This window comes from Lissotriton vulgaris, chromosome 3_2 (assembly GCF_964263255.1).
Source record: "Lissotriton vulgaris chromosome 3_2, aLisVul1.2, whole genome shotgun sequence".
In the NCBI taxonomy this organism is placed as follows: Eukaryota; Metazoa; Chordata; class Amphibia; order Caudata; family Salamandridae; genus Lissotriton; species Lissotriton vulgaris.
In genome coordinates, this window is record NC_141690.1 from 40,614,151 (window position 1) to 40,629,907 (window position 15,757).

The window sequence follows — 15,757 nt, forward strand, 5'->3', positions numbered from 1 at the left end:
AGGCATACACACCCCTCCAGATCTTGGCGAAAAAGCGATCTTTTTCTGCGGTGGGGGTAGTATTCATATGAAAACGAAGAGCCGCTATTTCCGGAGTTCATACAAGTTTCCCTTTCATTAGCCGAATATTTTCGAGAAATATATACAAAGGGCAGGATATCCAGAGCCTATCATTATTCCAGTAACTCCCGCCATGCATGCCAAGCCCACCTCAAAATGCCATTGAACACCACTGTTATAAAAAGGCATACTTCAACCAGCGTGTCCGATACTAAAATAGAATAATTGGACGGCATTTTGTAAGGTAATCCAACTTCAAAGCCATGACGGATAAAGCGCGAATTCTAGCATTTGCATTCAAACGCGGAAGGTCGACGTTTACCGCCGTATGGTCGTTCGACTGACGTAATAATTATTTTTATATTTAGACTAAATATAACAGCGTGACAATCACGCGATCCAGTGACTCACACCTTATTTGTTGCCTCTTGCTTTTTATAGCTGAGATAAACAGTGAAGTACAATCCTTACAATGCGGCGTTACTCACACAATTCAGCGTTACAAGACAACTGAATAAACATGCTCGAATCATTTTCCGCTGTTCATACGCCGGTTTTTGCCTGGGAAGACCTCCGATATAGCTGTAAACGGTTCCTACTTTTGTAGTGGATATGGAATTTACAAATGAACTTGCCTTGTCTCCCACAGACGAGGTTCTGGGTTGGTGTCCGGTTATCGATTCGATTCCAACCTAGCAGAACTATCGATAGCACTCTACGTTTATTTTATTAGTCCAGTCCTGGCCATCTTTTTCCTGTTATTAATTGTAATGCTTGCTAGTTCTTGCATTTTGTGCCTAAGTAACATATTCAGAGACTGATTTTTTTTAAGCAGCCCGAGTTCTTAAAAAACAACATTTGCAATGCAATAGGTCTCGCATTTAAGCAAGTTTGAGCTGTTGGGGTTGTAAATGACAATGTATTTTATTTATGTTTTGGTTTTTAAACCATAAATAAAAGACATTCTCATTTACAATGCCAATAGCTTCAACGCGCGTAAATGAGAGACCTATTGCATTGCAAATGCTTGTTTCATCCCAGCCACTTGGCAGTGCCCTGCATGAGAATTCCTACCTGGAGAGTGACAATGCTGTCCAGAACTGCCCATTCCCTCCTGACATGCAATACAGGGACCTTATATGAAGGGTCCAGAGACCTGGTAGGTGTTGAGTGGTTACTGCTTACTAAGTCAGTGTGTACCAAAAATATGTAAGAAAGAAAAATTTCTTTCTAGAGTCCCCTCACTCACCGGGGTTGCCCCACGGTGACATGCTTCATCATTGGGGCCATCCCAGTTCTCTACGAAAAGGGGCGTGCTGCGACAAGGCGACTACGCTGGAGCACTGGTTTTGTGAGATGACTATGTGTGGTGCAAGTGTGGTGATGGTGGAGTGGGTGTGGAATTAAAAATATACCGTGCTAGTGGGCCTCAACAATTTATTTTGCTCCTAGTGTGGTATAAGAATTAAAAAGGGGTAACACTGTGTTCTAACTTTTACTGAGCTAGATCAGTGTTATGGTCAACATGTTTCAAGCTCCCCCAAGCTTTTCTTCAGGACCATACAGGGTCCAGCCCTGTATTGCCACTCCTGTTTTTCAAATGAAAAAAATAGAAAAAGTGTTGCTAAAAACTACTTATCAACTTTAACCGCTGTTGTTAATAAAACATGCGTGTTGCTGTACATACGATTTGTATTCTGCTTGAAATTATAAAAGAGTGTTAGATCACACCCCATGGTCTTAGGCAAGGGCAGGAACGCCTCGTGGAAACATTGTTCCTATCGGCAGACCCGCTCGGTACTACCTGATGCTTCCTCACCCGACCGCATGGGTATGCGGTCGGGTCTCTGGACCCTTCATATAAGGTCCCTGTATTGCATATACTGACTGGAGGCCGACCTGGTTTGGTTTAACCTCCCCTTCTCCCTCTCTTTTGTTTATGCATTCCCTCCTGACTTCAGTGACTTTGCTTGGCTTCCACTTTTACCCTTGCTTTATCAGTACTAAAGAATCAGGGGCAGATTTATGAGGCTGTTGCGCCTCTTTGCGCCGGCCTTGCGTCACTTTATTTGACGCAACTGCGGCGCAAACAATGCGCCCTATTTACAACGTGACGCATCTAGGAGATGCGTCACGTTGTAAAGCACTGCGCCATAAGGAGGCGTTCCAGCGCAGGGGGGGGGGGGGGGTTCCTGCGCAGGAACGCCTCCTGAAAGTGGCTGAGTGAAATCTATGACGCAACTCCAGCAATGCGCCACATTTCCGGTACAGATGCGTCACGCATCTGTGCCGTTTTTGCACCATGGTGCGCCGCATTATAAATGCTGCGCAGCTGTGGCGCACTGTGGCGCACGTTAACTGGCGCATCCCTGGGGATGCGCCAGTTAACATAAATCTGCCCCTCAGTACTTCGAGATTATTTTTTTCCCAAATATTCTGGGGGACAGTTCCATGGATTTACAACACAGTCAGTAAATTAAGGCCATTACACTACAAGTCTTTGCTCATAAGCAGGACCACTGGAATAACGCAATATTGTGGCCGCTGCGTTCTCGGAGTATTTACATATTTTCTACACTTGCCGCATGATTCAGATCTTCTGTATGAGTTGCAAACATTGATTCTAGCTCAGATGGATCAAAAGAGCCTTTAAAAAGCAACAGCCATGGTCCCCCAGGAGGACAGATGCTTAGTAAAGATTAAGTGTCACTGGTTCGTTGCTGATGACAGTATTCAGGATGGTAGAGTGCTGCTAATGAAGAGAAAGGCTTTGCCAGACAGTTCTACTGTGTTGTAAAATGACAAAATGTCCCATATCGTGCTGCATCGTTGCACCGCTCCTGTGTCTGATTACATTTGTACTTCTCCAGTCCCTGCAGCACCTTTTCTGACCCGGGTCTCAGGCTCTACAACGTCCCTGCAGACATAGTTCTCTGGTTCTACAGCAGCTCTGCTCACCTTGTTCTGTGGCTGAACAGCAGCTCTGCTGACCTGGTTCTCTGGCTCTGCAGCAGCTCTGCTGACCTGGTTCTCTGGCTCAAAAGCGGCTCTGCTGACCTGGTTCCCTGGCTCTACAGCAGCTCAAGTTACATGGTTCTCTGGCACTACAGCAGCTCTGCTGACCTGGTTCTCTGGCTCTAGAGCGGCTCTGCTGTCCTGGTTTTCTTTGCCCTAGAACAGCTCTACTGACCTTGTTCTCTGGCTTTACAGCAGCTTGCTGGCCTGGTTCTCTGGCTCTAGAGTGCCTCTGCTGGCCTGGCTCAATGGCTCTACAGCAGCTCTGCTGACCTAATTCTCTGGCTCTACACTAGCTAACACTATTAGTGGTGCAAAAACAAGAACTTCTCTTTACCTCAATACCGATTTCAATGGGACAGTACCTGAAGATTTACAGCACATTTAATGAGACAGTTCCAAACCTTCTGATCATCTGTACAACACTTTCAATGGGACATTACCAGCACTTCTCACCAGCTGCACATCATTTTCACCAGCTCTTGTCATAAGCTTTATAAATCCCTCGAAAGGACAGTGCCAGCACTTGTCATAAACTGTAGAGCACTTTCAGAGGGACAGTACCAGAACTTCTCAGCACATCAACACCACTTTCAATGTCTATGTACTAGCACTTTTCTGCAGCTCTACAGTGCATTCAATGGGACAATACCAAAACGTCTGATCAGCTCTACAGCAGTATCAGTGGAACAGTATCAGCAGTTCTCCGCAGCTCTCCGGCACTTTTGTTAGGACAGCCCAGCTTCTTACCAGTCTATAGCACATTAAATGAGAAAGTCCTGGTACTTCTCATCAACTGAACAGAGATTTCAGTGGGGAATAATGCACTGTTCTGCTCTACTGCACTGTTTTTTGGGGCATGACCAGGACTTCTCAGCAGCGCTACGGAGCTTTCAATGGACACTTCTTTGCAGCCATACTGCACCTTTATTGGGACAGTGTCAGCACTTCTCTGCATCTCTACAGCACTTTTGTTACGACAGTCCCAGCACTTCACAGCAGCTTCACGGTGCTCTCGGTCGAAGGTACTAGCACTTCTCAGAATGTCTACTGTACGTTTGAAAAGACAGAGGTAATCCCCGGTGGGACTGCACTCCCTGGGTCAAGGCACAGAACCCGTCGCCTCCACAGCTCCCACGTGTTGTGAGGCAGTGAGTCTCGGCTTGTAGCACAATTTTTATTGCCAACTGTACACAAACACTTCCTGCTCTGGGTAGTAATTGGTGCCAGTCCTTCCCCTAATCCTAATCGTTAAAATGTTGGCATAACTGTCAATCCCAGCTTCCCCAGGGACAGGCATTGGGTGATCCCATTGCATGCCCCTTGTCTGCCAACACTTGGTGTTCTTAAAAGCGCCAGTTTAACATCAAATGCAATTAACATACTTGAAGCCAATTCCACACACGAAAGCGAAACTGAGATTAGAAACACGTGGAGTCTGTAAATTAAGGTGTTTTTGTTCCCCTTCTACAAGAATGGTGACGTCTAAGTGCAATATGATAACAAGGGGACGCAGGTTCAAATCCTGGCTCCACTGAAGACCAATATGTGTGATCCAAGGAAAATGTTGATCTTATTGTTGCACAGCTATTGAAAAACTGAGAGTGTTTAGAACAAGCTGTTGCCATTGCGCGAATGATAAAAAAAGGGCTTACCGAATAATTGAAGGAGACAGTATAACAAGTAAAAGATCCATTCCTGATGGGCGGTCCCAAAATGAGACAGGGCGGTAACAAGGAGGGACTAAGAAGCCTCATTATGAATCAGAAGCCAGCATTTACCATGGACGCCAGCCAATGAAAAATATGGATGGGGCTTCCACACCTTCTAAAACATACCCTAATACAGCTTGCCTCGCAAAGCGAGCATCACATGGGCTGCAAAGCTAGGCTCAACCTAAGAACTGAGGCTGCATTAAAAATAAAGTCAGTTATAGAAAACGTTAGTGAGAGCACGCAGTGGTCTCCTTTACCATTGATTTCTCTCCCTGAACTCTGATTCCGAAAGTGGAAGGAGTCCAACGGGGACCCCTCCCCCTTTGGGAATCAGTTACCACCTCAATGTGAGAGTCAGTAAGCGGTCAATATTCAATGTGACAGGAATTGCAGTTGCAAACTATTGATACATATCATACTGATTCAAATTTTGGAATTGATTTTCAAATTGCTGTTCAGTGTGGATCATGAATTCAATTTTCTGATTTGAAATAATTTTTCTATATCGCACATTGGGGTTAGTACGTGTGAAAAGGCGATTTTGCAGTTGCAAACCTGGGGTTTTCTCAATTCTCGGGGTTTGCGACGAAAAACTGACTGTGTAAATCTGACCCATTGTTCTTAATGGCTTGAAGCATTGTTGAATGTCTATAGCGCACAGCTCTCTGGCTCTCTTATGTCTGTTGAGGGTACTGCTTGTTTAATTACTATTTCTGGTGCTGCCTGTACCAGGCTGCTCTTATATTCGTTCTTTTCCCCTACCAAATTGTTCCATAATTGCTAAACATACTTAAAAAACTGCTCAGACAACACCAGGATGTTTTGTTTATCAATAGCTCTAGACATTTTTAGGTCCGGTCTTGTAACACCTTTAACTGTAGTAATAGCCTCATATTTTCACTACAAATCCTAATAAAAATACCTATATATGTACTTACAGGGACTTTCAGTCAGCCCTCTTTACGCAAAGGTCATTTCAGGTTTATTTCACATTTTGATTCCTCCACCACAGGATACATGATGTGGCAATTGATCAGCCTACTGCACCCATTGGCTGTGTTGCATTGTAAGTGCTGGCATTTGCCTGATCGCATGTGCACAGGTGCCTTAAAAGGAGTGCACTAAAGCGCCAGGTTTGGTGTGCATGCATTGCTGGTCATCTTTATTTTTATATTTTTTATATGCCTGTAAATTTATTTGCATATTGCGTATGTTTAAAATATATATATATATATATATATATATATTTTAAATATACGCAATATGCAAATAAATTTACAGGCATATATATATATATATATATATATATATATATATATATATATATATATATATATATATATATATATATATATAAATTGCACGCTTGCCCAGGTCAGAGCTATTGGCTTTGCCAATGCATGCTTTACGCCAGGCTGTGAGTCTCTTTCAAGTCTCCTCATGCCCCATGGCCTCCTTCCTCCTAAGGCCTCACTTGAGGCAAACGTTTTAGCAAAGTCCTGATTTTGTCTAACCTTGGATTGGAGTGGGAATTCTTCTGCACCAATATCAATGTAAATATCTGTCACAAGCTCCCAATTTAGGGGATACTTTAAAGATGAAATACTGCTGAGTCTCTTCGTAAACATAGCGTCTAATCTATTTGCATCAATTCAGGTTACACTTTTTATGAGAAAGTGCCTTTGTTTGCGTGCTCCCCCCTGTACTTATGGACTGCTGCTGCCTTTTAGAATTTTTTTCTGCAGAATTCTACAGAGTTACATAGAACCAATAAACAGAAAAAACACATTACACTATGTGCGCTGTGATTTAGCACCAAGAGAATGTTCTGCACTGAAAAATCAGTGTGAACGGCACCACGTGACATACAGGAGGGTGGAACTACTCTTTGATTTTGCTGCCGCTCAAGTCCATTTTTTACTTGAGTGTCAGCCCTCTGACCACAAATGGCACCAGATGCCCTCCTAACGACCAAACATCATGCCAGGGGATGCAAAATCTTGCTCAGCAACTTAACATTCTGTATACACACATGAAAGGAATTCAGTTACTCGACATTTGGTGGAAGTTGATAAGAACTCCATGTTATAAGATAATCATGGAGTCACCAAAACTCCACTGTCGAAATTGAATATTTCATGCACCCCTAGTAATGACTAGGGGGTACATGTATCAAGCTATTTTCTAGTCGCAAACGCTGCAAATCGCAAAAAAACTGAGTTTGCGTCAAAAAATAGGAATTCGATATGTATTTAAGAAATCGCATCGCAAAATAAGTAATCACAATTTTTGCGATTACTTAATTTGCGAAATTTGAAATCCTGCGAATTTCATTGTGATTTCTTATTTTGCATGGTTTAACATTTGCGTAATTCGCAAACAAGTAATCACAAAATAAGTAATCGCAAAGAGATGTATGAAAAATCCGCAAATTGCAAAAACATGAAATTCGCAAATTAAGAAATCGCAATTAACACCAACTACATGCAGGTGGTAACCAATTTGAAAGTATAAAAATGAACCTACAATGCAATTTCAACTGTCAAAATGGCTGGACTTTACCTGATAGCTAGGAGGCTGCGTATCCTAGCCCTTGCACAGAGGAGACAGAGGCAGGAGAGAATCTTCAGGCTGCGCATTACGCTGGTCCAGCAAACAGAAGAGGAAATCTTTGAGAAATACAGACTTGACCCACACACCATTTTGGTCCTCATTGAAAATGAAACACTTTCTGGAACATCAAACAGCCAGGACCCAATCAATTCCTACGCATGTGCAGGTATTGTGCTCACTGCACCTTTTGGCTTCTGGTTCTTTTCAAAGAGTCATTGCAGAGGTTGGAGCGGTGTCTCAGAGTGCCCTGTCACGTTTTTAAAAAATGTTCCTGGATGCAATGATGAGTAGGCTTCAACATCACATCTACCTCTCCAACAACCAACAAGACATACAAGAGACTAAACTGGATTTTTATCAAATTGCACGTTTTCCACATGTGATTGGTTGCATAGATGGCACCCATATTGCCATCACTCCACTGGCTGCCACAGAATATGTGTACAGAAATAGAAAATGTTATCATTCCATCAACATTCAAATGGTGTGCAATGCAAAGTATATTATCACTGATATTGTGGCTCAGTATCCAGGGAGCACTCATGATTCCTATATCTTTAGGCACAGTGGACTTCATAGACGTTTGAGTGCTGGCCAGTTTGGAGAGGGTTATCTACTAGGTAAATGTACAATCATTGTGCATTCAATTTCCCTTTGATGTGAAACACACACTCATTCTTTCTTTCTAATCATGCAGGTGACAGTGCCTATGCTGTGCGTGATTTTCATTTTGACACCATATCTGAATCCATTAAATGTACATGAAAGGAGATATAATAAGGCACACCGTTCAACCCGTGGTGTCATTGAAAGGACTTTTGGAATTTTAAAAAGTCATTTTCGTCGCATTCACAAAAGTGGTGGTGCTTTACAATACAATCCTGCAACATGCTGTAAAATTGTAACTAGCTGTGCCATGCTACATAACATGGCCATGAGAAAAGGGACTGAAATTGAAATGAGTGACTCAGATACATCTGATGATGATTTATTTATTTATTTATTTATTTATTTTATTTATTTTTAAAATTTCTAAAGCGCACAACTGCCTTACGGCGTCTCGGCGCTAATGAAATGCCTCCACCGAGAAGAGCTGCAGCAGGAGAAGGAGCTGACGCTGGACGTCAAAGACGTATTGAGATAACACGCAATGACTTTTTGGTAAGAAAATTAATACCAAACATGTATGTGGTTTCAGAATTGAATGTTTTTAATTTCAAAACATTGAGCCTACTAATGTAGTGATACAGGCAAACCTACATTTTCTTTTCAAAATAAAAGGGTAAATGAGTAGTAACAAAATCAAGATAAAAGTTCTTTTCTGCGCTGCCTGTTTTGAGTAGAGCGCTGCACAGATTCCATGCTTCTATTGGATGTAGAATGGCCGGCATTCCTTCCACTCCTGCACTGTGTAACATCTGATGTAGGAGTGGGATTACTGCTACTCCTACTTGATGTTTCCTCAGTGTCAGCAGCTTCAAACAGTGCACTTGCGCCTGAGTTTGCTGTCTGGAGTAGTTCAACAGCAGATGTAACTTTGTCTAAACCTTTGGCAACACTCTTTGTGCACTCACTGATCACTCGCTGCATAGTAATATTACGCCTAGTAAAATTTGAAGTAACAGTGCACAATCTGTTGATGGCTTTTGAGTAGCCATGCATCATTGCATGGGCACGGTGTGCTGTCCTGTTCTGTGATTCCTCTGAGCGTTCAATGGCCAAACATACTATATCCATAGATGAAGCCATTGCTCTCATCCCATCTCCCATGCATGCATTATGCTTGTTTAATTTGCCCAGCTGCCTGTTTATAGAGCATGGGGCCTTGTACTGTTGGCGCTGCACATGTAACATGTCCTGTTCCAATCCTTCAAATACACTAGGATTGTCCTCTTGTCCACTTCTGCTGCTCCTTGACCTTTCAATAGTATATGCTCATGACCTTCTCTGTGCCTGTGATTGCTCTACAGGTACTGGAGGAACAACTGCTTCCTGTACACTCTCACTTGCACCATCAGGTTCCATGTCATCATCTTGGAAAGGAGACAGAATGGCCACATGTCTACGTTTTTTCCTGACAATTGGAGTGGTCTCAACATCATCACTTGCACTTTCTTCAACAGCACAAACATCTTGAAGAAGCGATTGATTGTCATCACTTTCCTCCATTGAATGTCCTGCCTGTGCTGTGGATGTAGATAGAGACATATGTGTTTGTTGTGTGGATTACTTTATGTGCTTAATAACGTTTGCCTACTTTGATTGAACAATTTTTGTAGTTTATTTCAATCTACATTTAAAAAACTCAATGTAATTCTGTTTCTGGATTATGTGAAAAATACCATGTTTAAATGTATCTACAACTCCCATAATGCATTGCCCGCTGACTGTGACTCAGTGTACCTGGTTTAAAGAAAATCACACTGTGTACTTCTACTAACTTGAAGCACATGCATGACCCACAACTTCACTTACATACATACATGCATCTTACCTTCTGCTCTTTGTGAAGGCTCAGAGCAGTCAATCTGCGCAACACCACTCACACTCACAGGCAAGAGAGTGGCCTCAACAAGCTCCTCATGTGGAGTTGACTGCTCAGCAGTAGATGTTCCATCTCCTGTCTTGCTGGACTCCTTCAATCTTGCTGTTACTCTTTCCTTAGACCTCAGGCGCATATCATACCATCTTTTGCGCAACTCCTCGATGGTACGTGTTGTTACTCCAACTGAATTTACTTTCTGCTGGATGTCCAACCAAATTTTCCTCTTACGTGCCTCTGACACTTTCAGTGCTTGTTTTCCAAAAAGCAACTCATGGTTGCAAGCCATCTCCTCAACTAAAGTCTCCTGTTCTTTTTCAGAAAACTTCTGCTTTCTCTTCCTCTTCTCTCCAGTAAATCCTTCCTGTGTATTTTCAGGCTCCATGACTAAGAAAAACAGGTCTGCACAGCTCCCAAACAGTCTTCCAACTGCCACTGGTTGTGGCTCAGGCAAACAGGTGCAGGTAATCACTGCACACTTCCTGACTGTGATGTAATTCCCCTGTTCATGCATTGGCTGATTCCCTTTTTTTGCGATTTCTTAATTTGTGAATTTCGCAATTTAAGAAATCGCAGGTAATTCGCAGAATAATTTGCAATTTTTAAGAAATTGCAGAATATTCGCTAAAACCTACAAACATTGCGTTTTGCGAATCTATATTTGCGAATCGCAAAACATCGCAAATAAGAAATCGCAAAAGGCTTTCTTGATACATTTACCCCTAGATCTCTTTGACCCTGCTGGTGGCCTGTGCTGGACTGGAGTCTTGACCGCCAAGTGCTGTATCTGAGGTCCTCAGACCCATGGCTATAACAAAGCTTACTCATCCTAGCATCCTTGAAAAACATGGAATTTAGAATTTTGTTTGGACTAAAGACATCCAAAGTACTGGGTTAAAAATGGCAAGCTGATCTGACTAAGGTGCATTGCCACTGGGTTAAAGAAACAGGTTTCCCTAGCTCACGCTTTTTTGCAGCCACAAGTCTGATTAAGCAGGACCTCGCTGAGAAGGCATCCAGTCTCATGGAGTCATCTTCAGATGCAGGCTGCAGCCTTCCCCCCCCGAAAGAGACCAAGGTCTAAAAAAGAGACTATGTTTGAAGGTAGAAATCATGAGTGGGCAAAGCCCCCAAAAGATTGTTGCTGGAAAGAGTTCTTTCCTGGGCGTGACATTTGAATTTCTTCCACTCTGAGCTTTTCCCACCAATACAGAAGGCTTCACTGAGACCTCATCCAACACCTATCTGGTGTTGTGGCTCTCTCCTCTGCTGCCTGGCCCCACTTCAGAATTTTGACTATGTCCCTAGGTAAAACCTCCAACTGAGTTGAACCTGGTTGGAGTATCAGACGCATGCATTATCGGGATCAGCCTAAAATTATGCCAAGGTCCTCGTCTACCATGGCCATCATCTACCATTTGAGCTTTGTGCTTTTTGGTACTTGTAGGAAAGTAGGATCTGCTTCTATGGTCACCCCCACTTTTTGCTTGATATGATGTTGTTTCTGACTAGTCTAAGATCTTGCTGATCAGGACCCCAGTCTCTTATTTCTCCCCTAAAATATTATGGTACGTACTTAGGTACATCCCAGATTGAATACTGATGTGCCCTTATCAGTCACTAGTATTTGGTACGAAGGTACCCAGGGCATAGGTACCCCATGGGCCTCCCATAGGCTGAAGCATATTTAAAGCCACCTATTGGAGACCATTCAAACTATCACTAGAGGCCTTCCATTGCAGCCTGTGTAAGCTGGTGCCAGCACCACTTACGAAAGATATAGGCTTCCATATATCTAGGGTGTTGGACTTGGTCCTTTTTGCAAGGTTGTCATAAAACATTTTGCCTTCCTCCTGTATTCTTCTGACCTGTTGGGGGTATTCTGACTCTGGGCCGTTTATCACTGCTGATCAGTGCTAAAGTTCATGTGTTCTCTATTGTAAACTTGGTAAGATTGGTCTACACCTGTTTGGCATATTTAATTTACCTATCATTCCCTTGTACAGTTGTATCCCTTATACTCAGGGCCAGTAAATTAAATGCTACTGGTGGGCTTGCAGAACAGCATGCGCCATCCACTAAAGTAGCCTTTCAAACCTGTCTCAGGCCTCTGCGACTGCATGGCCTGCGCGCACAGTTTACTGCTGCTCTGATATGGCACATAAAGTAATTGCAACATCTGCAACTCCCCTTTTACTACATATAAGTCAACCATATGGTAGGCCCTAGCTAGCCCTATGGGCAGGGTGCTGTGTGGGGAAAAAGAAGGACATGTTCTGTAACTGTGTAGCATGTCCTGGTAGTGACAAAGAGCCTATTTTGGTTTCTCACTGTTGTGAGGCTGCCCTCTCTTAGGAATGCATTGGGGATTCAGTGGTAATTCTTGATCTGAGAGGGGTAGCGTGATCATATTTGGTATGTTTGGGATGGTAGCGATGAATCCTGCTGATTGGTGAAAGCAGATTTATTATTACTATTTTAAAAAGGCAACTTTTAGAAGTGGGCATTTTTGTGTGCTATGTGTCTTTGTCTTCAAAAAAGGGTTTAAAAAAAGGGGGGCCAAGTGTACACCTGTTTCTTCCACTTATTTCATTCTACAAAGTTTATTCCTTTTTGCAGCTCGGTAACTTGGTCTACCCAGGGACCGCTTGAATGAAAAAATTTCAGAAACTGGAGCGAGGTAAAACTCCAACCGAAAGCACAGCACTCTGTCTTTGGTACCACAAATTCTTTACAATTTATCCAAGTTTAATCACATTTTTTCATTCCATATGTTATGTTATGTTATGTTATATTGTGTTTATATAGCGCACGGCTACTCTAAAAGAGTGTCCCGGCGCTTTCCACATGCAGCTCAGTGTAAATAACACAACAGACAAATAACAGACCACAAAGCAAAAAGGGGAGAAAGTTGAAGGCCTAGAGGTTAAAAAGCCAAGTCTTTAGGCTCTTCCTGAACTGAAGCAAATTAGAGGTGCTACGTAAAACCATCGGAAGCGAATTCCAAAGCTGAGGGGCCTTGAAGCTAAAGGAGCGACCCCCAGTGTGGGCCTTTCTCACACGCGGAACCACAGCCATGAAAAGAGATTCTGACCGCAGTGAGCGGGCTGGACGGTAAAAGGACAGCCTCCGTTGCAAATACCTAGCGCCTGAGCCAAAAAGTGCTTTATGCATCAGCGTCAAAGATTTAAACATGATCCGCTTCCGGATGGGCAGCCAGTGAAGCTTCTGCAGCAGCCCAGAAACTCGTGCTCGCCTGTGAAGGCCAAAAATGGCACGAGCAGCAGAGTTCTGCGTTACCTGCAGGCGCTGGACCAAATAGTCCTGAAGACCTAGAAAGAGGGCATTCGCATAGTCCAACCTGGATCCAATAAGAGCTTGCACAGTGATCCGCCTGTGTTCCACAGAAAGCAGTGGTAAAAACTTGCAGAGCATCTTCAAGATGCCAAAACAGGTGCCAGCCAGACCAAGAACATGCGCTCTCAACATAAGCTTATTGTCCAACTTGACTCCCAGGTTTTTGGCAATCAGCGATGACTGTGCAGGAGGACACATATCCAAAGGCCACCATTCCTGCCACTCAGGGTCGGTGGCGCAGCCGAAGAATAAAACCTCCGACTTGCTGGAGTTGGCCTTCAGACTATTCCGCTGGAACCAGTCGAAGACCATTCCCAAGCACCTCCGGATGCTCTCTCCATCAAATGCCTGATCTTTTCTGCATGTGAAGAGAAGTTGCGTGTCGTCTGCGTATGAGACGATCTGGGCCCCATAAGCCTCCACCAAGGCCGCCAGAGGGGACATGAAAATGTTAAACAACGTCGGGCTCAACACAGAACCCTGTGGAACTCCGACTCCCAGTGGCGGCATCTCAGCGGAGCTCTGGGAGACCCAGATCGTCTGGCGACGGCCCTCAAGAAAAGATGTAAACCATTTAAGCACCGTCCCCCCATATCCTCCAACAAATCATCTTCTTCCCCAAAAAATGTATTCTTCAAAAAATGTTTATCTTGTCAAATGTGAGGCACTTTATGTTTTCAAAAATTTCAACTACAGCAGATATGCCAATCCAGGACTGTCTCTGGAGCATGACACATACATAAAACATCATTGGTAGTGTATCACTTTTGCCCAATGCATTTGGGGCTTAAGATAGCCCTTCCTCAGGGTCCACTACAAGTATTAAAACAATTACATTAGTTCGCCTTTTCAGATCTATTTATACCAATTAAAAATACAGTAAACAAACCATACAATATTTTTCTAGTAACTGACATTCCCCTATAAACGCACAACTATACGCGACCAAAATGTACCCAAGGAAGTCTTTACCAACCTACATTACCCTCCCAGATTTAACCTTCCTTAACCTGTAGAACCTCCACTAGGTGTTCCCCAGTACCTGATGATACACATTACTTTTGAATTGACCTGTAATCATGAACCAAACTCCGTAAACATTTAGATTCCCTTTCTGTTCGATATCACTCATAAGTGGGAGTATATATATTTTGAGAAAGGTTTCAATTGCCTTTCTTAGGGTACGCTGTTGTTTGTATATTGAATATGCTGTATATAGATGTTGTATATATGTATAATTTGTGATGTGCTCTTCCTTGTATTAATTTTGTTTGCCACTTGTTCTTGTGATACATTTATATGTCCATTTCAATTATGTTTAATTATATGTGTTTACATTAAGTTGTAAAGAACAAGATAATTAAATTTTTCTTGGATCTGAGTATTAAATGTGAAATGTATCCCTCAATACAGTTTTTTCTACTTTCTCATCATTTTGATGACCCATGCTCCGGCATGGGAGGGTGATGTGGGCAGAACCCCTTTAGTATTTCCTAGTGTCTCTGGAGCATGACACATACATAAAACATCATTGGTAGTGTATCTCTTTTGCCCAATGCATGTGGGGCTTAAGATAGCCCTTCCTCAGGGTTCACTACAAGTATTAAAACAATGACATTAGTTTGCCTTTTTAGATCTATGTACACCAATTAGAAATACAGTAAACAAACCATACCATATTTTGCTAGTAACTGACGTTCCCCTATAAACGCACGACTATACGCGACCAAAATGTACCCAAGGAAGTCTCTCCCAACCTACATTACCCTCCCAGATGTAACCTCCCTTAACCTGTAGAACCTCCACTAGGTGTTCCCCAGTACCTGATGTTACACATTACTTTTGAATTGACCTGTAACCGTGAACCAAACTCCGTAAACATTTGTCCGTACCTTCATCATATAACAGAGTAATCACCTTCACTGCATATTTCCTCTTTGCATCAAACGGTGTATTACTTAGTACTGCTGTTTCCTTGTTCAAATATGAGCAGATGACTCCACCCCTCGACATCAACCAATCCCATGAAACAGACTATTCACATTCACAAACTTTATGACTCTAAATCCCATAAGGCACTGCTAAAAATACCTCGTTACCATCCCTCCCTGTTACCGGAACCTCCCCAGGCCACACTCTTGAATACCCCGCGCACCCTTTGATGTTGTCCATATGTCAATTAAAAAAGATCTTTTCGTTTTAACTGTCCAAACATAAAAAAGCATGAGCTTGCATATTGATAATGAACTTGTTTTCACTCTTAAATGTGCATACATAGTCCGTCCCTGACACAGTCCCTCTTAGTTTTAAACATGGATCTCAGGCCTCTTTTTCTGGGATGGATGAATGTTTCTGCCATTACACATGTGACTGTCTCCATTTAACTCATTTTCTACATGGGTGCAACTTAGCTGAAGGGCAGTCATACAATAACTTCAACAAAAGGGGGGATGGT